The 26,032-nt window shown below is 32.2% G+C and overlaps 1 long non-coding RNA gene across 2 annotated transcripts; it reads left to right on the forward strand.

Annotated features, from left to right (window-relative positions):
* LOC127708627 (uncharacterized) lies at window positions 1-25,565 on the forward strand. 2 transcript variants are annotated; one of them, XR_007985330.1, is made up of 4 exons: window positions 1-28; window positions 20,800-20,846; window positions 21,472-21,634; window positions 25,011-25,565. It is a non-coding gene; the product is annotated as an uncharacterized LOC127708627 (long non-coding RNA). The 2 variants fall into 2 exon arrangements; XR_007985331.1 differs by lacking the exon at window positions 1-28 and adding an exon at window positions 14,044-14,216.
* The last annotated feature ends 467 nt before the right edge of the window (window positions 25,566-26,032 follow it).

The following is a 26,032-nucleotide window of genomic DNA, read 5'->3' on the forward strand; positions in this document are numbered from 1 at the left end:
ACATTGAATCTTATGCTATTGTTCTCAAGTAAGTAACACATTTTGAACATTAACAAAAATCGTTGTCCAAATATGCCCTTTCATATTTGAAGTTGTATGCGGAAATATGGAGAGCTAAAAAAAAACTAAAATATTGATTGAACTCCCTTAGGGTATTAAAAACGTTTGCTAAGAAGAAAATTATGTATTACCTGTTTATAAATACTGAGTAATAGAGATTTTTTTAGTTTGTATATGCCGCACAAGAAATTTTCTTTTTACAATATTGACGGAAGTGATCCAGGAATATGTCACGTGGTAATTCAGTATAACGTTAACAAATTCAAAAGTCAACACAAAAGAAATATTTATAAAGATATGTACGAATGTATTATTAAATAAGATTGGTACTTTTTTATTCTTATCATATTTAAAATGCTAACTTTATAACAATGTCCTATTTTCCCATGTTTACCCTACACATTTTAAATATTCAGTTGCTTTTCCTGGTATAATGGATCCCAAAATTAATACAAGTAGTCACTTAAGCTCATATTAATTTTTTTTTACATTTCGTATACATTGATTAACGAAGCCATCCACGTTATTTTTGAAAAGTTAAAACATGTTCATATGTTTAAAATAGTTATTCCTATGATAACAAATCTAACTTATCACGATTATGATATCATATTGTAGCCGCTTTGGAACATTACATCGTTTCACATGGTCAGTATGTTTTAATACAAGAATTCGCCCGCACCTCCTTAAAATAAATTTCCCCTTTTTTACGCTTGTCAGACTTCATAAATACTTAGAATTGTAGGAATTAAAGAAGTTTTTCTTAAGTCTATAATCAATATATTTCAAGAGTATTTCTTTCATCATTTAAAGGACCAGTTTACGATGTAGTTGTTACATAAATATTACGATTCAGACTATTTTTACCTGTTTCATGTCACGAATCGCGTTAGTTGATAACGCTGTCTCAATAAGTCTTTTCTTATTTTGTTCTTATCTTCTTATATTGATACTTTGGCTAAAGTTTTAGGTGGGTTTTGTTTTTTGTTTTTTTTTGTTTTTTTTTAAATTTTAGATTGCTCAATATATTTATGACTGATCCAGTTTAAGTGCAATATAAAGCTTGTCAAATGATGTGATCTATGTTTCGGTAATGAACCATTAATGCTGAACTACGGATAATAAATAGACAGAAATAACATGAATCGCGTAAGATTACAACAGTTAAACGCACCGTATTAACCACCAGCATCCAACTCGTCCACAAATACATAGTTAAACAAACATAGACGAACAGCAACGAACAATTCACGGTTCAGGTGGTAACTTCGGATGCAATTTGCATTGTACATGTACACTATCTATTAATTTTTAGTGTAAAACGACAATTTCTTACACAGAAATTCCAGATTATTTTACAGAAACATTACATATAATAACAAAAATCTAGGTAATATTATGAAGGGTTTACACCTTAACAACACGATTTCATATCATCGTGTCAATTCAATAGAATTGATAATTGATGCATGAATATTGAAGCCACTAATCAACGCCTACTATTTTTTTCCCCCGATTATTCTTTAAACTTCTAAGGGTAGCTATTGCTTTTATATTACAATATACAGTATAATATTTACCGTCAATCAGGATGTAAATTTTGATAAATATATTTAATTAGATCACAGTTATATGTCCATCGTCACTATGAAATGCCGTCTTAATTACATGCCGTCTCTAATAATAGCATTCACGAACATCAACACGTTAACAGGAAACAAGTTCCTGATGGAGGCTGTGAATAAATAAAGGACCACGGCTCTACATATATAATACTTGTAATCACAAATATGTCTTGTCTGCCTTTAGCATTATTGCAAAGGCCGTATTGTTACAAGCCAAACTTTAAAACGAATATGCTGAGAATCGCATGATTGGCTTTAAAGTGACAAATTTTGTTTTCAAGGCAATCACAATATAAGTTCACTAGAAATCAATGTTAATAGTCTAAAGACATTAAATGTTGTACTTTTATACAGATATTTGTTTTTTCAACAATTATAATTTAATTGTAACATTCTATCAAAACTTTATTTCAACATGTTTTCATTTAAAAAATAGAACAAAGAAATTACATAATAAAGTTTCAGACAGACGGAAATCATTTTACTTATTATAGAAACAAGGAATTTGTTATGATTCAACCTAAAGGCAATTGTAAGAATATTGTTTTAATAGACAACGCCTCCGTTAAACGCAGTGGATAAAATGCAGACAGTTGCATTCACATGAATACCATTTGTAAACTGCTTCTTTCGGATTTCTTTCTTTAAATATGTTTTGCATATTTCCTTCAAGGTATATTCTTTGAAAATAAATATAATTTCATCATGCAATTTCTGCTTTACGTTATTCAAACAATGAGTTTAAAGATACCTTTTCCAACCTAATTAGGTATCAATTATAGACACTTCAGAAACAACAATGTTCGTGTCATATCTAACCGTACACCTACTTGCATCAAATATAGTTTGAACACAAAATTAACGACAATGTCATGTTTATAGTTTCATAAGTCTTAAGACTGTGAATTCTTTCATACAAATCAGAATTAAAAAGACTTAATTGTTCTGTGAACACTCATTCTACATCTATCTTCAAAGACCAAACTGTAGCTTTTCAGAAAAAAATGAAAAGAAGAAGGCACTATATTTTAACTTCACGTTCCTCTATGAATGTGATGTCATCTCACAAAATATTTCAAAGTTTGCATACCATCGAACCTGAGTTAATACCACATATATAGTAAAGTCAGCTGCTTTGTATCTTGACATGCATTTAGAAATGAGGGCGATTGTGTACAAAACATGCCGAGATGATCTCAACGTTCCAATTGTGAAATTTACATTATTTGCTATGAGCAACATGATAGGTGCCACTAGTGCAACTAAATTTTCTTACCCTTCCGGAGCATCGAAGATCGTCCCTGGTTTTTAGTATGGTTTGTGTTGCTGTTTTTACTTTTCCCTTTAGTGTTCTGAACATTTTTGTTTGTGTTCCTCATTATTCTTTTTAGCAATATTAACAACAATGTCATGTATATAGTTTGATATACGGCCATGAAAGCTTTGAAAAAAATCAGAATTAAATAAAATATGGGTTCAATGAACACTCAAGAAAACCAATCATAATGTTATACATAAACGACTCTAACTTTACCACTCTGAAGCCTTGTATGAATATCTTCCTTGTAAGCAGCAACACACTAATAAGGAAATCAAGGAAACGCATGCTACGGAATATAGTATCAGCTTGCAGATGAATTCACGATATTTGCAGGTGATTTTTATTTGGAAAATCACTATCATTTGTTGATATATTTCTCGTTTTAAATAAAATGGTCGAAACTTCGTTTTGAAAAAAAAATATGAAACATTCTATTGCTTAAAGTTACGAGTCCAGGTCTTGCGGTCATATCAACTTTGAGTATGCAATTATCGTACTCAGAATTCAAACAGAAATGTTTTACTGCTGGTACTGAATAAAGTTTTATAACCGAAACAACAGATCTGACTAGAGGCTAATTTTAATCTTTTATATTTTTGTTATTGATAGCATTTAAAAAGAATTAACACTTTATAACAACTACAATTAATTTTTGACATATCAATAACACCAGATAATTGGAAAAATGTAATCAATTTGAAAGAGAATAAGTAATTAATTTTTGCAGTATAAACATTTATCATCAATTACTGTGTTACATATGTAGAGCAATCCAATCTGTAATCCGCTAAACGAAAAAGAGACAACAAATCACAATTACTCAAAAAAACCAAACAAGTATGTGTAAGAGAATGATAATCCCTTTCTTCATGAATAAGTACGAGCGTTAGCGAGTACTTATCACGAAGTAAGGGATTATCATTCTCTTACAAACTTAGAAATATTGTAAAGTGCTCAAGGCTCAAATGATCTATTCAAGAATTAGTTTCATTGTCAGTGCAATGTTTATAATTGATGCATGACTTCCTTTTTCGACATGTCATTTATGAATAAGTTTTAGTGATGTGAGGACTTTCTTATCATTTGGGAAATATTTAAAAAAAAATGCGTTATAGATATTAGGTGACACAACAGTAGAAAGAAAAGGTAGGAATTGTATGTTTCCTGATTGTGAGTATGAATGTAAATCATGTAATATTTTAATGAGGAATTATCCTTTTTTATTTACAGTTTAAGGTGCGGGAGTTTCTCGATCGCTGCATTGACGACCCATTGGTGGCCTTCGGCTGTTGTCTGCTCTATGGTCGGGTTGTTGTCTCTTTGACACATTCCCCATTTCCATTCTCAATTTTATAAATCAATTAATACATTTGAGTTACAACTAAATTTTATTTCACAGCCAATAAGGTTTAGGTTATTTTTTTATCTGAAAGAATTTTTTTCTTTTTTTTGCATTGCTTTGGTATTGTTTAATTTTATAGTAATTTGATGTTAATATTTTCATAATAAAATTCACGGTACCAATTTTACTGCACCAGTTAACTTCAACTTATTTTGAGATTTTTGTTTGTTTCACAATTCAACTTTTAGTCAGTTTCAATCACTGTGTGATAAACCCTTTCAATCTGATAAATGTGCTTCGGGGCAGTTGTAACTCATTTATAGAAACTCTTTGTTTTAAACTGTAAATAGACCCAAATAATAGGATAATTCCTTACTAAGAACATGATTTACATTCATTCTTCACAATTAAGAGGCATCCAATTCTACAATTTCATTGGTCGAGAGTACTTTGCTATATTCTAACTTGTAATTAGTTTTATCATCATGTAATACAGCTCACAAAATGTATGTAATCATTCGTTTTGAACCCCGACATGTTAAATTACATTTGACCGAATAAACCGTAGTACGAAAGCACTCATTCAATTATTAACCAGTGGTATTTTGTATGTATTGAACAAGTTAAACTTGTAAGGAAATCATTCATTGTATTATCAAAAACAATTTCAAGAATTATCACGTAAATTATTTACGACGTCACTGTTGCATGATTGTGAAATTTCCGATAACACTCATTGTTGATTATTTTACACCTATCTCACTGAATGATAGTAAACAAATTTCGTCCTTGCAGCAACTTTCTGTACGATTTGATATATCCTATCTCTTGTCTAGATTATGTTGTTATGTCTCAAGTGTGTGTTTAGTTCGTGTCTTTCTATGACAAATCATGCTGATGATAGGAAGGGCCTTTTAAAGTTTTACGACTTTTTTATTGTTTTTTTTTTTTAATTTTTGTTGCTCAAGAGTGAAATTTGTAGAACAAATTATGTACAAGTATCATACAATGAAAATAAATGTGTACATTTTTGTATGTTGGTTAAATAAAGGCAACAGTAGTATACCGCTGTTCAAAAGTCATAAATCGATTGAGAGAAAACAAATCCGGGTTACAAACTAAAACCGACGGAAACATATCAACTATAAGAGCAAAACAAAGGAACAACATAAACACTGAAGTGCAACAAAACCAGACATACATAGAAACGAACTATTAGATAACTACTGCCATATTCCTGACTTGGTACAGGACATTTTAAGAAAAGGTGGGTTGAACCTGTTTTTTTTGCTAGCCAAACCTCCCGCTTATATGGCAATGTTAAAAAATATCGCTTAAATGACAACACTACGTGACAGAAATACAGCACAAACACACGCAAGAACACTCATCACAGAGACACGCAAAAATAAAGAATATAATAGTCGATACAACATGTAAACCACAGAATAACAACGAACATCTTCCATTAACGACAGACAGCACAGGACATCACAAAGAGTGACGTATTTTTGTAACGAATATATAATCAGACATAACACCATTATCCAACAGAAGCCACAAAAGAAACATCATAAATAAATACATGAATGTTGGATGTATAAAATACCGAGACACGTCGTATAGCAATTTAATATCGGCAAAACAGTGATATTCGGGTATAGGTCACGTTCGGTACTTACCAGACAGATGACATAGATTTAAACCCAATCTAAGACGTGGTAAAAATGTCATTAGTTAGTTCAGACACAGACATATCGTATAGATCAACCAATTCGTGATGGCGTCCATAAAATTTACGGAGTGTCATTTTTAATCTATCCTCTTCATAACTCTGTTGGAGCAGTTTCTGCGTAAGGAGCACACTCCTGTATATGAAGTCCGTATAGTGTGAACATGCACGAGCATAACGATTCAATCAGATATGTAAACACCATACGACGGAGCAGAGGGTATGTTACTGCTGAGAAATGGAAAATTGATTATTGGGAAGTTGAAATCATCCCGTTTGTCATAGATTTTAGTGTGAAGTCGTCCATCTGTGTCAATATTGAGGAAAAGATCAAGGTATGAAGCAGTCAATTTTGTATCAGTATTATCCTTAATTTCAAGTTCACTGGGATACATGAGATGCAAGTACTGACTGAAATATGGGTTATTCAGTGAAAGGACATCATCAATATATCTGAAAGTAAAATTAAAGAATTTTGCAAGGTGCTTCTTCTTTTTGTCTTTTAGAAGGTTTTGAATAAATTCTGCTTCATACGAGTACAAAAACAAGTCGGTCAGAAGAGGTCTGTTGAAATATCTATCCTCCAAACTCAACAAATATATTGTCGATTAAAAAGTCCAGCATTTTGATAATATCATCTTCAGTGCATTTTCTGATAGAATCAGTGTGGTTCTTCACCAAATAAGAATTATTATAACCCAAAACAAGAAACTTATATCTACGCTTCCATTTTTATAGAAAAAGCTCTGGTTAAAGACAGTTTCCCATAAATTTTGAGTATATATATATTCATTGACCTTTGAGTGAGAAAGTTTATATGTTAACAATTTTTTTTTATCAGTTTTCGTACAAGACTGAAATTTTACAGATGATTGCAACCGTTTAGTTTTGTGGATTGTATACATATAAATTGAAGCAGGTGTGATTGGAGACAATAAACGTGTGTGAGTATGCCAGGTTCTCTATAGGTTATTGTAGCTACAAAGCTCATCTTTTGGGGTCTTCTTGCCTGTTCGTTATACATAAACACGCAGGCCGGTCCGGTATTATTGGGTTTTCTTAATTGTTAATTTCGTGGCTGGTTAGGGAAATCATGATATAATCATCAATTTTTCAAGTTATTGTTATTTGAAGACATTTTGCAAGTAAATATGTTACAGGCATTTTCTAAATTTAGTCGTTTTGTAAAATGCTTGAAAGCTTAGGCATTTTCTAGAATGCCTGTAAGATTCAGACATTTTATATTTTTAATACTTTTGAAATGCCTGGAAAATTGAAAGGCATTTGACAAAAAAAAAATGGACTTAGACTATGAAATGACACACGCATTATCCGGTTATTTTTGCAATATGAGACATTGAAGGTTAAGGGAATGCATCACTTTTTTTATTATGATGACACGTTTTGATTTAAAAGAAAAAATCAAAAATACTACGCGTGTAATTTTACGCCAGGTGCACGTTTTGTCTACAAAAGACCAAAAAATGATGTTCGAGTCAAAAAAGTCAAAAGGTCAAATCAAGTGCGAAGTTGACAGAGAAGTGAAAACCATCAATTCCGAAATGGTTTTCTGTTTTTTATTGTATATTCACATAACTTGCCTACTCTAAATTAATTTTTAAAATGATGACCTTTGAAAAATAAGTGGTTGAATTTTATTATATTTAATCTTGTCCGGTAATTTTAATAGACATGTTTTGGGAAAGTGTACTCTTAAACACAATGCTGTTATCCTCATTTCTTAAGTAAGGTCATTATCTTATTAGTTCGGTTTTAACACTATTTTACATTTTACTAGCTATATATCGGTTTCTTTATTGTCCATATTCACCTTATCCATTGTGTTACGTGATGTATTGATGTATTTAACGCCTCAGCTTATTCTACAAGATTTTTGAAATGTCAAAGACGTGATGATTCGACCAAGTTTCTGGAGCAGAAGTAATTGCTGCATTATTTAATATCTAAAGAAGAAACAATAAGCATTGTAATATCAAAAGCACATCGATTTAAGAATCGCAAGAACAAAACTGATTAAAAATTTAATTTATTTAATTTAACTTGTCATGAGTATTTTTATGCCCCACCTAGGGGCATTATGTTTTTCGGTATGTGCGCCCGTTTGTCCGTTCGTCTGTCCGTCCGTTTGTTGGTCTGTTCCGCTTCAGGTTATAGTTTTTGGTCGCTTCAGGTAAAAGGTTTTGGTCGCTTCAGGTGAAAGTTTTTGGTCAAGGTAGGTTTTGATGAAGTTGAAGTCCAATCAACTTGAAACGTAGTACACATGTTCCCTATGATATGATCTTTCTAATTTCAATGCCAAATTAGAGTTTTGACCCCAATTTCACGGTCCATTGAACATAAAAATGATTGTGCAAGTGGGGCATCCGTGTACTGTGGACACATTCTTGTTTTTTATTATGAAAAAAGCGGCTCTAAGAGCCTGAATCGTTCACTAGGTAAATATATGCCATTTTGATATCAATTTCTACTGATTGTTTTCCAATCAGTTATGTGATTTTTGAAGATCCTGTGGTGCTGATCATTTTTACAATGCACAGTTTGTAATATCATAAACGGTACCAAATTAATTGTACCATATGCGCATTTCGACAATTAGTGTCTCTTCAGTGATGCACGAGACAAAAATATTTAAAAATTCAAAACTTATTGACAAAAAAGAGCTTTTAAAACACGAAGTACAAAAAAGATGTAGCAAAAACCGGGCACAGAATCAGAGCTTTGCATGAGAGAAATATATTCCTTAATCTAAATAATTTCCAACTGTTTTGGATTAGCTAATTTTAATAACACAATATCCGTACTTCATGCCAGAACCAAAGTCCTGGCTACTGGGCTGATAATTCCCTCGGGGACTAACAGTCTACCAGAACCATTGTAACAATAAATATTATTATAGTTTTTCAGACCATTGACAAACACACAAAAATAAATAATAAATCGTCAATAAAGAGCAACTACTCCTTAATGAGTCATCCCATGGTTTCAACTACATCGGGCATTTAGTAGCTCTTAAATAGCTCATTATATTGCAATTAATGATCTTGTATCACTGATAATATTTTCCCTGAACAGTTTCTACCTATTTATCTTAATTTTCTAGATAATTCGCAAAAGCATGATAATTTTTAAAAATCGTCATTTGATGGCTATATCTCCTTCAGAAGTCATCTGAAAAAAATGATGAAAAAAGGAAGTAAGGGAATCCTGAAAACTCTACATAATTGTGTTCTATTTTAGCAATGGCAGCCAAGTTGATGACTGACTTGGAAAACAAATCAAACTAAGTACTATATACCTAAGGATCGCTTCACCAAATTTTGTATTTTTAAATATTTTTGCAGTTTGCTGTTTCTACCTAGCTATTATAGTTTTCACAATAAAAGGCATAAACATTAAAATTTGTAAAAAATCGTCATTTAAAACCGATAGCTTCTCAAACAGTCATGCAGTCTTCAAATGATATTGGCATTTTTGTAGAACTTGTATTGCTGATCATGTTTGCCCTTCTACCTTCCTGAGATAATAGGTAAAACATGTAAATGAGCCAAACAAAGTCCTTAAAAGCCAATAACCTTTAAGAGTCAACTGATAGATTTTGGCAAACAGGAAATAGGTGAGATATGGACATTCTTAGCACTGGTGCCCTGTCAAGTTTTCAAGATATAAAACAGTTAATTTATTCATTTCGTCTGCGATTGTGACGTTCCGAATTAGATTGGTCGCCGGTTTGTTCTTTCATGAGCAACACGATGGGTGCCACATGTGGAGCAGGGTTTGCTTACCCTTCTGGAGCACCTGAGATAACCCCCTTGTTTTAAGCGGGGTTCGTGTTTTTCAGTCTTTAGTTTTCTATGTTGTGTTTTGTATACTGTTGTTTGTCTTTTCCTTTTTTGTTTTTGCTATGGCGTTGTCAGTTTTCAGGTATTTTCGAATTATGAGTTTGAGATTGTCCCTTTGATATCTTTTGCCTCTCTTTGACTGTATTTTATGTTTTTGTTTTTAGATATGTTGATTAACCAAAACAAACACACAAATTCTATACTAGATACATGTACATGTAACATAAGGACCATTGACTAAACCATGTAAATGATTGGTTTACATTTGTTGAATATTTCCAGAGAAGATATTTGAAAAAAAGTTTACTACGATCGACTACCCTTTGGGCTCCGTAAGCTAAACATGAAATGTCCTGCATGTACCATGCTGTGTCATATTATCACTTTTTTGTTAAGCTGGTAAAATTTAAAACTTTGTTATTTTCATCAATCCATATTACAATGTATTACGTACTAGCGGTATTATATTTGTTTCCAAATCAAGTGCTGTATCTTGTTTGAATTTCTGTGTTCTTTGAATGATATGAAAAAACAATGGGTGCAGCTGAGCAAGAACAAACCTTCTTTGATTCCGCCTCATGTTATTTTCGCCAAAGGAAGTTGAAGTATCGAAAGGGTTTTGTGTATTTAAACCGTTGATTTGATTAAAAGTACCTAGAAAACAGGTTAACGATAACATCACGCAATTTTGCATTTCAAGATGTACTGCTGCAATATTTAATCTTTTTTGAATTGTTTGTGTTACACAGTATAACATGACTTAAAATAGTTTCAAAAGGCATTGTAATTGGTGCCGGGATGAGAATTTTCATTTCCTTTCTTGAGTCAAAAATAGTTTCAGTAGATCATGCAACAATTTGAGTTTATTATATTAGCAAATAGAATCCCTATAGGTTGCAATTATGTAAATATAGACAATGAAGTTTCGTGAAAAATTATATCCCAGAACGGAAAGTTGATATGCACTACTATTTTATTCAAAGGTCAAAATATAAGGCTGTGCGGCATATTTTCAACATTTATATGCCCTGAACTTCTAAGAGTTTAAACTTATACTAAAATTCTATACTACCCCTACTTCCACTTTTGGACCTCCTAAGAATTAAATTTAAGCGCTGCCATGTTTTTCTATACTGGTAACAATCCCAAATTATGTCTCTAGGAGATGAAACACAGAGATCATATCTGGGAACCAGTACGTTAACAAATTAACATATCTATGAATATTATATATCTCCCCAAAAGAGGCGTGGCTTGTGAAACAGCTGTATTTACAAAGTGCAACCTATAAATAAATTAAATATATTTTCGAAATAATTTTAGTACGAGTATCAATTCGAATTTAAATGCTGACTGATATAATAAAACGTGTCAATCTTATCACTGTTTTATACAAATCTAAGTAAAAAAGATTTAAATGTTATGTAAGCTGTCTTTGATGACATATTGAATTAAAGGTGGATTTGTAAAGAATGCGTTTATGGAATTCGAAAGATAATCAAACTAACTTTTTAAAACTTTTGAAAGAAGCAAAATCAACGACATGGATAACAGTACGTTTTACTTGGTTTTATCTATAAACAACCGTTTTAATGTTGACATAAAATATAATTTACGTAATGTTTCCTTATACTTCTCTGTAAATAAAATATAGAAATAATATAATCTTGTTTTTCAAGTAATAGAGGCACATGATCAGTTATTTTAGCTATTCACATTTCCCGACTCTTATATGAGACAATATTATATGCATTGTCTCTTAAATTGTGTTATAAATTTCCAACCTAATTGACCTGTTGTTGCATGCCATCTTCATTTTGTTCGAACTGTCGCTAATATTAAATGTATTAGAAATCTTGTCTCTCGTACACTCATATTTCTGCTGGTGGAGATACTTTCATCTGAACTATCTTTTGGTATAGAACAAGAGACAGGTACAATTTGTTAAATGATAATTGTTACCGTTGTCTAACACAAAAAGAACAAAAAGGAATACATTTACCGAAATAAACGCACAAAACAATTAGAAAATACATGAAATAAATACTATAAAAACGAATAGGGTTAATCTCCCTGAATTTACATTGGTCCAGGTGATCTAACTAGAGAAGAGGTTCTACATAGCATGTACTGCACACATGGATATATGAGCATCTTCAACTATCATTCATGACTAAAGTTTCTTTTTAACTGATTACAGTTTTTCTTTATTCACCAAAGTTTTCCCCAAAAATGCATAATGGGAGAAAAATGTCATATAAACTACTATAAGAGTCGAGCAACAATGTCAGCAGTTTGACTTATTTGTAGATCTTGTTTTGTGGATCATTTTAGCTTTCGAGGTTTCTCTCTATCTATGAGAATTTTCGAAATAATAGGCAATGAGGCAAAACATTTATAAAAAAACGTCATTGAATGGCAATAACTCCTATAATGAGTCAACTGAAGATTTTAGCGATGTGGACTTATTTGCATATCTGGTCTAGCTAATCATTTTTGTTGTTAAAAGTTTCTATTTATCAGTTTCCAAAAAGAAAACGCAGAAAACGCAAACATCGTCATTTAAGGGCAATAACTCCTATAAGAAGTCGTCTGACATTTTTTATTTATATTGACCAATGAAGATTATCATTCTAAACATTTCAAATCTGTCAGATTTTTTTTCCAATCTATAGCAGTTTAAAAGATAATAGATACAAATTGTATTTTACCCTTATATCTTATTTGAAGCGGGATCATCGGAAACAAGATTTTAACCTGTTTCCTCAATGGTGATCGTAGCGAAGTTTGGTTCCATTGCCTCAGTATTTCAGAGGAAAATATTTTGGTAAAATTTAACGGACGCCAAGTGATGATAATAGCTTACTTGACCCATAGTGTCAGGTAAGCTAAAAATGATTCTATTTAGAAGTAGAAAAAAATTCAAATTGGAAAAAGGTAAAACTGGCAATGAAGGAAATAAAGTAGCTTTTGGAATATCTTAACTAAGTTAGAAAATGTATGCATATGGTGTTGATGTTGAAATAATATACTCAATATAATTCTCACTTGATTTGATCTTATTTTCATTGTTAATTAAACATACAAATCATAAATATACGGACCCGGATGTGGATTTCTTTAGACAATATTATAAGGTCAACCTAACTAAACTTCTGAGTGTAAATATCCTAAGACATCAAGGTAACGGAGGGTTGATTTATGGACAATTGTACTGCAACAGATGTGTTTTTCGACAGTTTATATCTCTTCTGTAATGCTCTTGGTAAAATATTTAAAAAACCCAACCCTAATACAAGTTTTGTTAGAGCTGATATAACCGAAAAGTATAGTCAAACTCGGACAAGCAACCAGAGGTAAGCCTTTGGGGATTAATTCCTTAATATAGAATAATTTTCTTAGCTTTATAACAGCAACTTTTATTTAACAATTTTCCTTTTTTCTTAAATGGCCCGGATGTGGATTTCTTTAGACAATATTATAAAGTCAACCTAACCAAACTCCTGAGTGTAAATATTCTAAGACATCAAGGTAATGGAGGGTTGATTTATGGACAATTGTACTGCAACAGATGTGTGTTTCGACAGTTTATGTCTCTTTTGTAATGCTCTTGGTAAAATATTTAAAAAACAAACCATAATACAATTTTGTAAGAGCTGATATAACCGAAGAGTATAGCCAAACTCGGACAAGCAACCAGAGCTAAGCCTATGGGGATTAATTCCTTAATATAAAATAATTCTCTTAGCGTTATAACAGCAACCTTTATTTAACAATTTTGCTTTTTTCTTAAATTGCCCGGATGTGGATTTCTTTAGACAATATTATAAGGTCAACCTAACCAAACTCCTGAGTGTAAATATTCTAAGACATCAGGTAATGGAGGGTTGATTTATGGACAATTGTACTGCAACAGATGTGTGTTTCGACAGTTTATGTCTCTTTTGTAATGCTCTTGGTAAAATATTTAAAAAACAAACCCTAATACAAGTTTGTAAGAGCTGATATAACCGAAGAGTATAGCCAAACTCGGACAAGCAACCAGAGCTAAGCCTATGGGGATTAATTCCTTAATATAAAATAATTCTCTTAGTGTTATAACAGCAACTTTTATTTAACAATTTTCCTTTTTTCCTACCAGTACAAAAGTACATGCAGCAATCGACTGGTTCAACATATAAATGTGATGCAAGTTCAAGACGGTTTATCCGGTTGAAGGTGGAGATTATGCTGGATATTATGACGCTACAACTGTTAATTGACAAACACAGATGTGGTATGGTATCAACATATATAAGCGAAGTCATATATTCACCATACGTCCCAATATGTATGTTAATTTCACCTACATTTTTTTGTACTTATGATCTCGATATCCTTGGTGAAAAAAGGAAATCAAGGGTGAACCATAACCATAAATCGACGAAAAAGAGACACCCTACCGAAAGAAAAAAGGACGAACAGACAAATACGTCTACTAAACACTGCACAGAAAAATCAATCAAAAGTGACAATACGTAGCCAACCTAAGTAAGAGCTATTAAAAGGAAACATGTTTCGCTCGATGAAACCGATTATAGAAGCTAACTTTGAAATATCAACAAACATGCGAAACGAAAATTGCTGTTACTTAGAAATATTGACCCATTAAGAGTTTAATAGGACATCATTATGAACGACTGGAAAATTAAGCCAAGTTCTTGATCGTCCAAAATATAAGCATGACTAAATGTACTTCCTTAGAAATTCTTATGTCTAATTTCAACGATTTCAGATTGATTTTCAGATTGATTTGTTTTCAAATTATATGTCCCTTTAATATCTATATGTCAGCGGCATTAAGTGAAATTAGGCATTAAGCTTGATTCCTAGGCAATAAGCTAACGACTAGGCTGTAAGTCTATTTCCTAAATGATGCTAGGCATTATTCTTAAATCCTAGGATTTAAGCTTAAATCCTGAAAAATGTGTCCAAGCATTAATCTTAATGTCTAAAATGTAAATGCGAGTAAATAAAAAGACATATTCAAGGTTAAAATACATATAGTACGTAATTACACAAAACGAACTGAATTTTAAATATCAACTACCTGAAATAAAGTCACTAGTTCCAGCCACTTTAGTTTTAACTCGGATATAACCAAAGCTGTAAATGCACGACCATTGTCATTAATAGCAGTTTATGGGACAAACCAAAAATTTTGAAAACATCAATTAAATCGAAAGTTACATCTGAAGCACATTTTGACGTGAGAGCTCTAATATTACACACTTTTGGTACGTGATTTTTATAGAATATTTTAGTTTTCATCTGGGTTTGAATGGAAATCTATTAAATCAACCTGCCCTCTACTGTTGAACTCTTTGGATAAAATAGGTTTTACTGCTACTTCCTTCCCTAAATACTTTGTCTTCGTGTTACAAGTTTCACAAAGTAAAAGAAATAGTTCGATGGAATTATGCTCCTTTTTTTCACTGATTCAAATTTAGACCGTAAAGATTCAAGAAATCTATCTTCAGTAGACATTTCACTTAAATGCTAATAATATAGATAATAAAGTGAAAAAGACACGTATGCCTAGGAGAATTTAACAAACAATTTAAAAATAAAGTTTAACATATCCAATAAAATCAATGGAAAGATGATGTGAGTAAAAATTCATGTATACATTTGTCTACTTTTGACTAGACCATAACCAACTCGACCAGCGAATTTTCTTCAAATATTTTTTCAGATAGAATCATCAATCCCCTTCCTTTCATTAGATACACTCACTTGTTTGAAACATATCAATTTCTGTAATGCCACAAAGAACTACAAGTTCATGCTGATATGAATATGAAAAAAATACTAAAATTTGAAGATCTGTTAAATTATGTATATTAATATTTGAAATATGATATAAACAACACTTTACATCAAGAATATTTCAACAAATGTACATTTACATGGACGATAAAGCAAAAATTCCAAAGTTCACTTATTGCCTGAAGTGGCGTTTGGCAATAGGTTGAATAGTCATCATCAGATTTCAGGGAATAAGCTTAATGCCTGAAAATGTCGGTCAATAACTTAATGCCTAGGCGTTAACTTATTGCCTAGGATTTAAGCTAATTGCCTAATTTTACTTATTGCCGCTAACATTCAGATATTATAGTAAAAAAAAGTTGTGAATCATTGGGTCAATCATAAGTCACTTTTTGCGTATCATGAGTTAAGGAAGAAATCTGTGATATGATGGACATAGTTATATGTTGTCTCCGTCTAAATATACCAGTCATCTAATAATTATATATACTTTACGGCCAAAACGAGCGAACATATTTTTAACCGAAAAACTGCTATGCACATTCCATGTCACGTAGAAATAAGGTTTAACAAATGTTGTTTGTAACGTGTACAACGGATACATTTACACCAATATTATCGAAAGACCATTTAGTATCAATTAATAAGGAAATTTCTCTTCAAATTATCAGATAATGTAAGAGTTTCATACAATGAATAAAGAAACCATTAATGCCACAAAAAGGCAAACATAACTTCAGGGGACCACAGTTTATCAAAAATTACAAACATTTTTTTCACTCCTATTCAAAATTAAAACATCTAAATAAATATTGTATATCTTGAAATAAATTACAGCATGGTAGAATAAAAAGTACTTATAGCATTCGAAAATGTTAGAATAAAAACAGTAGATACAACAGGAAACATCTGACAATATTATAACAGTATTTTCCTTTTGCTCTTACTCAAGACAGTAGTTTTCCAAATATAAAATATATGAGATTGATAATGAATGTCACATTTCATATAAATGATCTTAAAACAAATGCTAGGATTCCAATTAATATCATATACTGTCAATATAAATAAACATCACGTTATATTAAGAAGCACATATTCGTTTTGGTGCACCAATTCGGTTAAAGAAAATTGCATGAGCCTATTAAGTGTTCGTGAGACATATATATGCCATGACAATAGAAAAAGGTTTTCTTTGGCTTACAAGAATGATAAAATATCAGAATAGATAATCGCGTCCGACAAATCTTGTTGTTTAACGATTAAATGATCGTGTAGTGTTCAAAATATGCAGATCTGCCATATTTAGACATAACTTTCTCACTTATTTCGTTTGATTTGCCTTGAAATGATATCATATTTTCTATGAAGACAAACAAGCGTTTGTACCATGCAAAACATTTCTCGTCGAAACCACACCCCACTAAAAAAGGACTTATATTCTTTTAACTTCTGTACGGAATTAGCAACTGAAACTTTACTTAAAATATGCATGTCAAAGATTTGGAACGTTGTGAAAATCTAAATCTGGAATGACTCACTTTTTTATATCATTCATAAAACTAAAGTGACCACAGGATAGAACAAGTGAAATAATATACTGCAGGACAGCCCTTTTTTTAGAAAGTGCCTTGCATGGTATGTTTTGTTTTTTTCAAGAGCATAAATGCTGAGAGAGACAAAGAAAACATTTACTTTCTCTGTTAATTTGTGTGATTAATTATATTTTATGATATAACCGGGGATTCGGAGGTCATTTTTTAGGTGTGAAATATAAAGCTATTGAAACTACGGTTACAGGTGTGTTAGTCGTAGTCATTCCTTCGAAAGATTTACTAACGCCATCACGAGTTGGTTGACCGTTATAGAATATCTATGTCACAGATAGCGTAACTACAATCCCGTCCTTTTGTCATCGATGGTGACATCCTCGAATGAGACTCATCACCAAATTTGTACTTTCAAAGATAAACACGACAGGTGCCACTAGTGGATCAAGATCTGCCAACCCTTACAGATGACATGAGGTCACCCATAATTTTGATGGGGTTCTGATTGCTCAGTCTTAAGTTTTCTATAAAGTGTTTTTTTAATTTGTTTTTTTTTTGTCGTCTCTAATTTTTTGGCACATATTCGCCAGTTTCTCTGGACTTTCTTCTTTACTTGTGTGTGTTGTTATGGAACATGTGAATGACTTTACTTCACAATTGCCATATGTAGGTTAAATATATTCTGTATAGCAAAAACAAAAAAGACAACACATATCTGAGAGTACTCGCAGGTATTGAAATCTATTTCAAAGCCAATAACAACTAATAAAACATTCATGTATCTAAGACTTAAATATCAATCGGTACATATAGTCCGTTTCAAAACCGAGACAACCTGAGAACATGAAATAACTGTGGCGCGATATTGCAACGATGAACAGAATCCCTTACCGCTATAACAAGGTTTTGATCCTACTTATTCTTTGATGGAAAACAAACAAGAGTATTAATCTGATATCGTTAAGGATAACACACACTGTTTTGTTTGACCTTGTTACTTCTATCAATAAGACATTGACACATCATTTATCAAAAGAATACAAGAAGTACTTGTTACATTGATTGTGCTTTTTGTATCAAATGCAATTGTTTCGTCTGATAGAATATTTTATTGACTTAATCTCTTCTAAAGATATCTGTTAATTCATCATATTTCATGCTTAAGTGTATATTGAAGTTGCATCCTCAAATTGCATTTGTCTGATGGATACATCTCATATTCTATCTTCATACAACTATTGGAAACTTTGTACACCCATCAAATCAACTTGATTACAGTAGTTAGGTTATATCTAATACTTGAATATTACCCATCAGATTGACGATTTACTAATTATCTAGCTAGCTGAAGCATATGGTTTTCAATGGTAAAGGGAAAATAAAACATTCGGCAGATCAATGAATGAAAGGGTTATTTATGTGATGCCAATATCAGATAAGATGAGTATTAACAATCAGTCTGAAAAGGACAAATCCGGCCTGATTAGGAACATCTAAATACATTCCGATATCTGTTTTCTTTAGATTATTATAAATAGTTAATATAGTTCTTAAGATTGTTATATACAGTAAATATACATGTCCCTCCCCTTGCAAAGTTTCTACAATCTTACATTACCGGATTAACTTGACACTGCAAAAATATAATGTATGTAGACTTTTTATTTTTTAAAGTATGATACAAGCCTAGCTCTTTCTAACATGTGTGTCAAACTAAGGACCAACTTTCATCATGTCGACGTCAACCTGTACTTTACATTAAACCATTGACGTGACGTCAGCCTATTCATATACCGTGATTTCTTTTTCTAGAATCAATGCTTCCTAAATCTGTCGCTGAAATGGACTTACCGAATTATATGCAAGTGTTTCCTTAATTTTATTAAGTTTGAATTGGCTAGTTTACTGATTTCTGTTCGCTAATGGAATTAATTTAAAAACTTACCTATAACTTTTGTAATTTTTATATGCCTTCACTTGGAATCGAACCCCTCCTTGACTACTGTTATGTAAGACTAACACATCGACGAAACCTTTCAGCTACCAATGGGTTGCAATTTGAATGTCTATTTTATATATATCAATGAATATTTGATACACATCGGTACAACGGACACACAGGGCGTGAACCTTTTATATATACATAATAGACAATCGTTTAGTATAAGTTGGTAGCCGTGAGGTTTAGATGAATGAGTTGATAATAAAGATAAAAAAAGATGTACGAGTTGTAGAGTAAAATTAAAAGTAGAGATTTTTCGGTTCAGGTTCGAATCCCTGTTTTTGTCTTTGTTGTATCTTTCCTTTAGTTTTTCCGTTTTTCTTATTTTTTATGTTATTGTGAATATTTTTGTAACAATAGCGGATTTTCTTTTATTTTGTATTTCTGTGATAGTTAGGGCATGCAAACTTGTATGGTTATTTTAAACTATAAGTTAAGATAAATTTATGACAGCTGCTTTATAATAGTATTTAATTGCTGCTGTACTATTTGGACACAAATAAGCTATAAAACCAAGAGTTCCAAGTGGTGAAGTTGAAATCCTTACTGCGTAAAATTTACGGACGCCATCACAAGTTGGTTGACCGTTATAGAATATCCGTTTCACAGATGATAGCGGATATGTTCCAATTGTCGTAATTACAATCCCGTCCCTCTAACCCGAATGTGATCTACCGAATTCGACTTATTACCGAGTTTGCAATTACATGAGCAACACGACGGGTGCCACATGAGGAGCAGGATCTGCTTTCATGTCTGGAGCACCTGAGATCACCGCCAGTTTTTGCTCAGTCTTTAGTTTTCTATGTTTTGTTTTGTGTAGTGTTGTTTGTCTGTTAGTCTTTTTAGACTAATTTAAATTTTAAGGTTTTCTGACTTGTCTTCATGTCAGTCTCAATATTTTAATAAAATTTTCAGTTATTACAGAAGAGCGATGGTAGCATTTGGCTTTAAAATTTCCAGACTTTTCAAATAGCAAGTCAAAATTGCCAAGTCTATTGGACTCCATTCTTGTATGTTTTAAATGCCTTATTTAAAATTTTGGAAAAAGTGTTTAAAATGTCATTAAGTGATTTTAACATATAAATATGATGGTTTGAAATACAAATTGCCTTTGGCATTTTTATCAAGGGACATTCATATGCTTCAAAATTCGTTAAGTGAAAGGTAACATTCTGAGGCTAACATTAAAGTTGACTGTTGGAACAACATATTTACACATTGAAATTCAAGCATGTCAATAATTTTGTATTGTTTAGATTTGTTTTTATGTTTGTGAAAAAAGTAATTAATGAATTGAATACGAATGAAGATAGTTATGATGATTTATGACGTATTTAAAAATGTGATGTTTTCATTATTGTTTTCAACATATATGATGTGTGTTTGCATCGAAAAAGCTAAAAATGTTTACAATTTCCGAGCAAATATTTAAATGTAATTGAAAAAATTTGTAATAAATAACAGCTAATTTTAGTTACTTTTTTAAACTATTCTAGGTCTGGAAACTACTCAACAAAACAAAAATATCGACAAATCATGAGAGGTAAATACCCCATATCTATAACTACCGGAATATTTGACCTACCGAATTAGACTTATTACCGGGTTTGTACTAACATGAGCAACACGACGGGTGACACATGTGGAGCAGGATCTGCTTACCCTTCCGGAGCACCTGAGATCACCGACAGTTTTTGGTGGGGTTCGTGTTAATCAGTCTTTAAAATTCTATGTTGTGTTTTGTGCACTATTGTTTGTCTGTTGGTCTTTTTCTTTTTTAGCCATGGCGTTGTCAGTTTATTTTCGACTTATGAGTTTGAATGTCCCTTTGGTATCTTTCGTCTCTCTTGTTGAAGTAAAATGGATTATTTACATTGATAAAAATCGTAGTCAACTAATTTATTGTTCAGTTTAGATTCCAACCGTCTGCCTATTTTGATAAGGTATTTTTCAATGTATGACGAAGACCTGACTGTATTCGTGATATTTGTATTATGGAGACATGAAGATGCAATCAACATAGTTAATAAACGTTGATATATTCCGCGGAAGAACATATTTTAGGTGTCTTGTGCAAAGTACTGATTCTGGTGAAGCGAAAACTACATATGACAGTAGAATATATATCAATCAGAACATAGTATCATAGTCTAATTAAAATATTCCAGGGATTCCGGATATGGAGAGTGGGCCCAGTTATTTTCGACTGAAGGGTACGACTGTCGCTCGAGACGTCCGTATTTTACGGATGTGTCAAATACTCAAATCGTCCGGCTGGAATGTGAGCGTTGAATCAAATGCTTGGTGTTGAATGAGTGCCAAGCTCTTTCAGTGAGTAAAAATATCACTTAAGCTTTCAAAAACATTTTAAAACATGTAAAAGGAATCCTAGCCAACAACCACTCTTTTTCCAGTAGCAATCCAAATTTTTCCCCTCTCCATCTCTTGGCTGTTGAAATATAGGCCACTGGTTGGTAATCAAACAAACAATCAACAAATCCTCAAAATCTAACAGCAAAAAATGTTGAAATAATGTTTTCCGTCAAACATTTAAGCAATTAAAGGACATATATATTAGTGGGATTCTTTTGATTTTTTCACACACACTTTAATCACATCATCAAGTCTTTAAAAAACAATGATATAAAAAGATCTTCTATGCAATGAGTGATTGATAATTCCTATTTAACATCACGCAAGATTTTTTGCAAATAGTTTGTGTTATTTAGAACTAATTCCATTTGTTCAGTGTATTTAGGGAGATGATCTATGGGAAAACATTCTCGCCTCGCTGCTATTACAATTAGAGTTTTGAATATACATTATGATAAAGGTACATGTACTGGTCGAATACATAAAACAATTTGCTTTAGTTATTATTAACAATTGAACATCAAACCATTAGTTAAAAACTTAAGTTGCATTTTCCCAGATAATATAAAGACACCATTCACCTATAGATGTCCTTATTTAATTCAAGTTGATCATCAACTATTTTTAGTACATGCATTGTAACTATCTGCTTTATTTGTACACGTCTGTTATATTGCAAAGATTTATACATAGTTCGTAACTTGTTTGCATCCATAAAATATGTATATATAACTTTTATTTTACTTAAAACATAGCAAACAATAACTTCCGGCAGACCAAGTCGATTGTGATCGATAATACATGTATGCAGCAAACTTAATACAATTACAGTCTACAAATATACCTCGTAGCAAGTTGTAGTTGTCAGAAATATACGCAAGAAATGGTAAAACAAGAAACTGTGTTAGCTTGGCTTTATTTAGCATGATTAATGACATTACACATATTTTGTAACATCTCGCTGTGATTAATTTATACAACATGAAGACAGCTTATTGGTGTTGTATTGTTAACATGTGCAAGCGAAGTATTAATACTCTTCAATATAATTGAATGTTTAATGTAAAACCATATGCAGATGCAAAAGAGGGACGAAAGATACCAGAGGGACAGTCAAACTCACAGATCGAAAACAAACTGACTGACAACGCCATGGCCAAAAATAAAAAGACAAACAGACAAATAATAGTACAGATGACACAACATAGAAAACTAAAGAATAAGCAACACGAACCCAACCAAAAACTTGGGGTGATCTCAGGTGCTCCGGAAGGGTTAGCAGATCCTGCTCCACATGTGGCACCCGTCTTGTTGCTTATGTTATTACAAATCCGGTAAATAGTCTAATTCGGTGGGTCACATTCGTGAAAAGGAAAGGGTATTGTAGTTACGACATAAGGAACATATCCGATATCATCTGTGAAACGGTTATTCCATAACGGTCAACCAACTCGTGATGGCGTCCGTAAAATTTACGAAAGGATGATTTCAACTTCACCATTTGGAACTCTTGGTTTAATAGCTTCCTTGTGAGGAGCAATCCTTTATCAAGGAAATCATGAAAGGAAATACAAGCCCGGGAATATCGTATCATTGGGAGATATATACTCCGTATGCAGGCGCTGCTGGAATGTTGCTACATAGAAGTGGAAAGTTCACAATTGGGAAGCTGAAATCATCTCTTTGGTCGTAAAGTTTTGTTTTCAATCGACCTTCATTGTCAATTTCTAGATGTAAGTCAAGGTGTGAGGCAGACTTAACTGTATCTGTAGTATCTTTTATCTCTAGTTCGATGGGATAGATTCGTTCAACATAGTCACCAAATTTTGTATTATTTAGTGAGAGAACATCATCTATATAGAGGAACGTAAAATTAAAGGATATTGCTAACTTCTTATCTTTCTTCTTAAGAAGTTCCTATATGAAGTCAGCCTCATAATAATAAAGAAACAAGTCGGCAAGAAGAGGGGCATAATTGGTTCCAATTTGGAATGCCGACAGTCTGTTGAAAAACACGTCCTCCAAACGTAACAAATATGTTGTCAATCAAGAAATCAGGCATCTTGATAATGTCAGTTTCAGAGAATTTTTTGTTTGAATCAGAGTGATTCTTTACAAAGTAGAATTTATTCCTCCCCAAGACAAGATACTTGTATCTACGTTCGCCATTCTTTTTTATGAAACAACGCAATACCAACTCTTTCAATTTTTCTTTTAGTTTGGAATGAGGAATACTTGTGTAAAGTGTAGAAAAGTCAAATGTTTTAATACTATTGCAAGATGAGAGAGTCTTAGATTTTATGTACTCTAAAAGATCTTTGGAATTTTTTAGTATCCACATCTGATTCACGCCACCTCTAGAATAGGCAGTTTCACAATAACTTTGAAGCTCGGCTTTGATTGCTGATAGAATAGATGTTAATAATTGAGAAAGAAGTTTCGTGGAGCACTTGGAAGACCCAGCAATATACCGTTGTTTGTAAGGACACTTATGTAGTTTAGGTATCCAATACAGTGGTGGAAGATCCAGTTTTTCATCTTTAGTTGAAATTCCAAAGGAACATAGAACAGATCTATGATTATCCAGGATTTCCTCTTTGGTAAGTTTCTTGAGGATATATGTTGAGTTTCCAAGTGAATTGTCAATACCTAATTCATTTATCAAGTAGTTTATGTAATGATATTTACACACAAAAACGATGTTGTTTGGGGCTTTATCTGCGGGGACAACAACATATTTGTCATGGAAGTAGGACAAGTGTTTTGCAATATCTGGGTCTTTAAAAATTGACGTAGCGTGGATATTGATAGACCCATTTAGTTTCTTAATTCGGATTTATATCAACGACCTCACAGCCTTAATCCATTCGGAAAAAGTATCTACGTCTTCTTTCTCGCGTTTAGCCAATTGCCTGACATAATCCTGCAACATGTAGGTTTAATGTTGCTCAATCTTAGGTTTACTCTGTAGTGATTGATGAACTGTTGTGTCTGTACTTCTTTTCCTGGTAAGGATGTTGCCCTAATTTCGAAAAAAAGGTATTTGATAGCCTTCCTATTATGGTCTTTTCTTTTTAACTTTTGTAAATATATGACTAATGTTGTTCCGTCTGTAGTTTCACTAGTAGGTTTCATTCAATGGACAATCAAGTGAATATAAATTTGACATACTTGGTATTTACCATTTCAAAAAAACTATCTGCATGTAATTTGCTGTCAACATTTCTGAGCCAAGTACCAAGGAGATGGTAATTATTTATTTCAGAATATAAAATGAAAAGAATATATTCATATTAATATATATAATGACTAGTTTCTCCTTTTTCTTAATCAGATAATTAAAAGAGGCGGAAGATACCAAGGAGACATTCAAAACTTAAAAACCTAAATAAACTGACAACGTTATGGCAAGAATCAAAAGAAAAAAAAAGAAGACCACAAAAAACTACATGGGAAACTAAAGACTGAGCAACACGAACCCACCAAAAACTGGAGTTGAACTCGAAATAGTAAGCAGATACAGCTACACTAGTGGCACGCGACGTGTTTTGTTGCTCATTTAAGTACATAATGATGTCAAAATCGAGTAATAGTACGTGAATGTTGTTATGACAATCGGAACATATTCGTGCTCATCTGTGACACAAATATCCTGGATCGGGCTATCTATTTGCAAAGGGAGGACTTCAACTTTAAACATTTAAACCCTCTGTTCAATAGCTTGCTTGCGTTGTAGGCAACAACCCTCTTTCAAGGAAATCGTAATAGGAAACCCAAACTATGGAATATCGTACCCACTGGAGGATATGGGTTTGATATTGAAAAAGCAATATAACACGAATAATGTTCTCTACATATGAAAGTTTAATTAAAATTTACTTAAGATCAATGAACTAGTCGATTATACAAAGTACTCTTCCAATGTTATATAACATGTTGCATTAATTGATTACAAGTATCCTTGAAGTGCACTTCTGTGTTACGAAAATGTTATCTGACTCGTATACCTTCCCATGAGATATTTTGTCTTACTTAAATCATTGCCTGAAAGATTAGTAATTTCACAGTAATTTTTAGCTATATATTGATTGACATGCCTGTGATTTTTTTTAACCTAATGCAGATTTAATTGACTGTTAAATACGGTTAATTACTTTCTTCAGTGTATCAAACTTGATCAGCTTAGTAGTTTGATACATCCCAGTAGAATTTGTAACGCGTAAAAATGTTCACTAGGAAATCACTTATTCATCAAATGGATAATTCAGATAACGGCTGTCACGAGTATCGGTGATTAAATGCAATCATTTTCAAAGAAACAGAAAATTATACCAGGTCTTACGATACAAAATAAGA

The sequence above is a fragment of the Mytilus californianus genome, unplaced genomic scaffold (genome assembly GCF_021869535.1).
Source record: "Mytilus californianus isolate M0D057914Y unplaced genomic scaffold, xbMytCali1.0.p SCAF_7, whole genome shotgun sequence".
Lineage (NCBI taxonomy): Eukaryota > Metazoa > Mollusca > Bivalvia > Mytilida > Mytilidae > Mytilus > Mytilus californianus.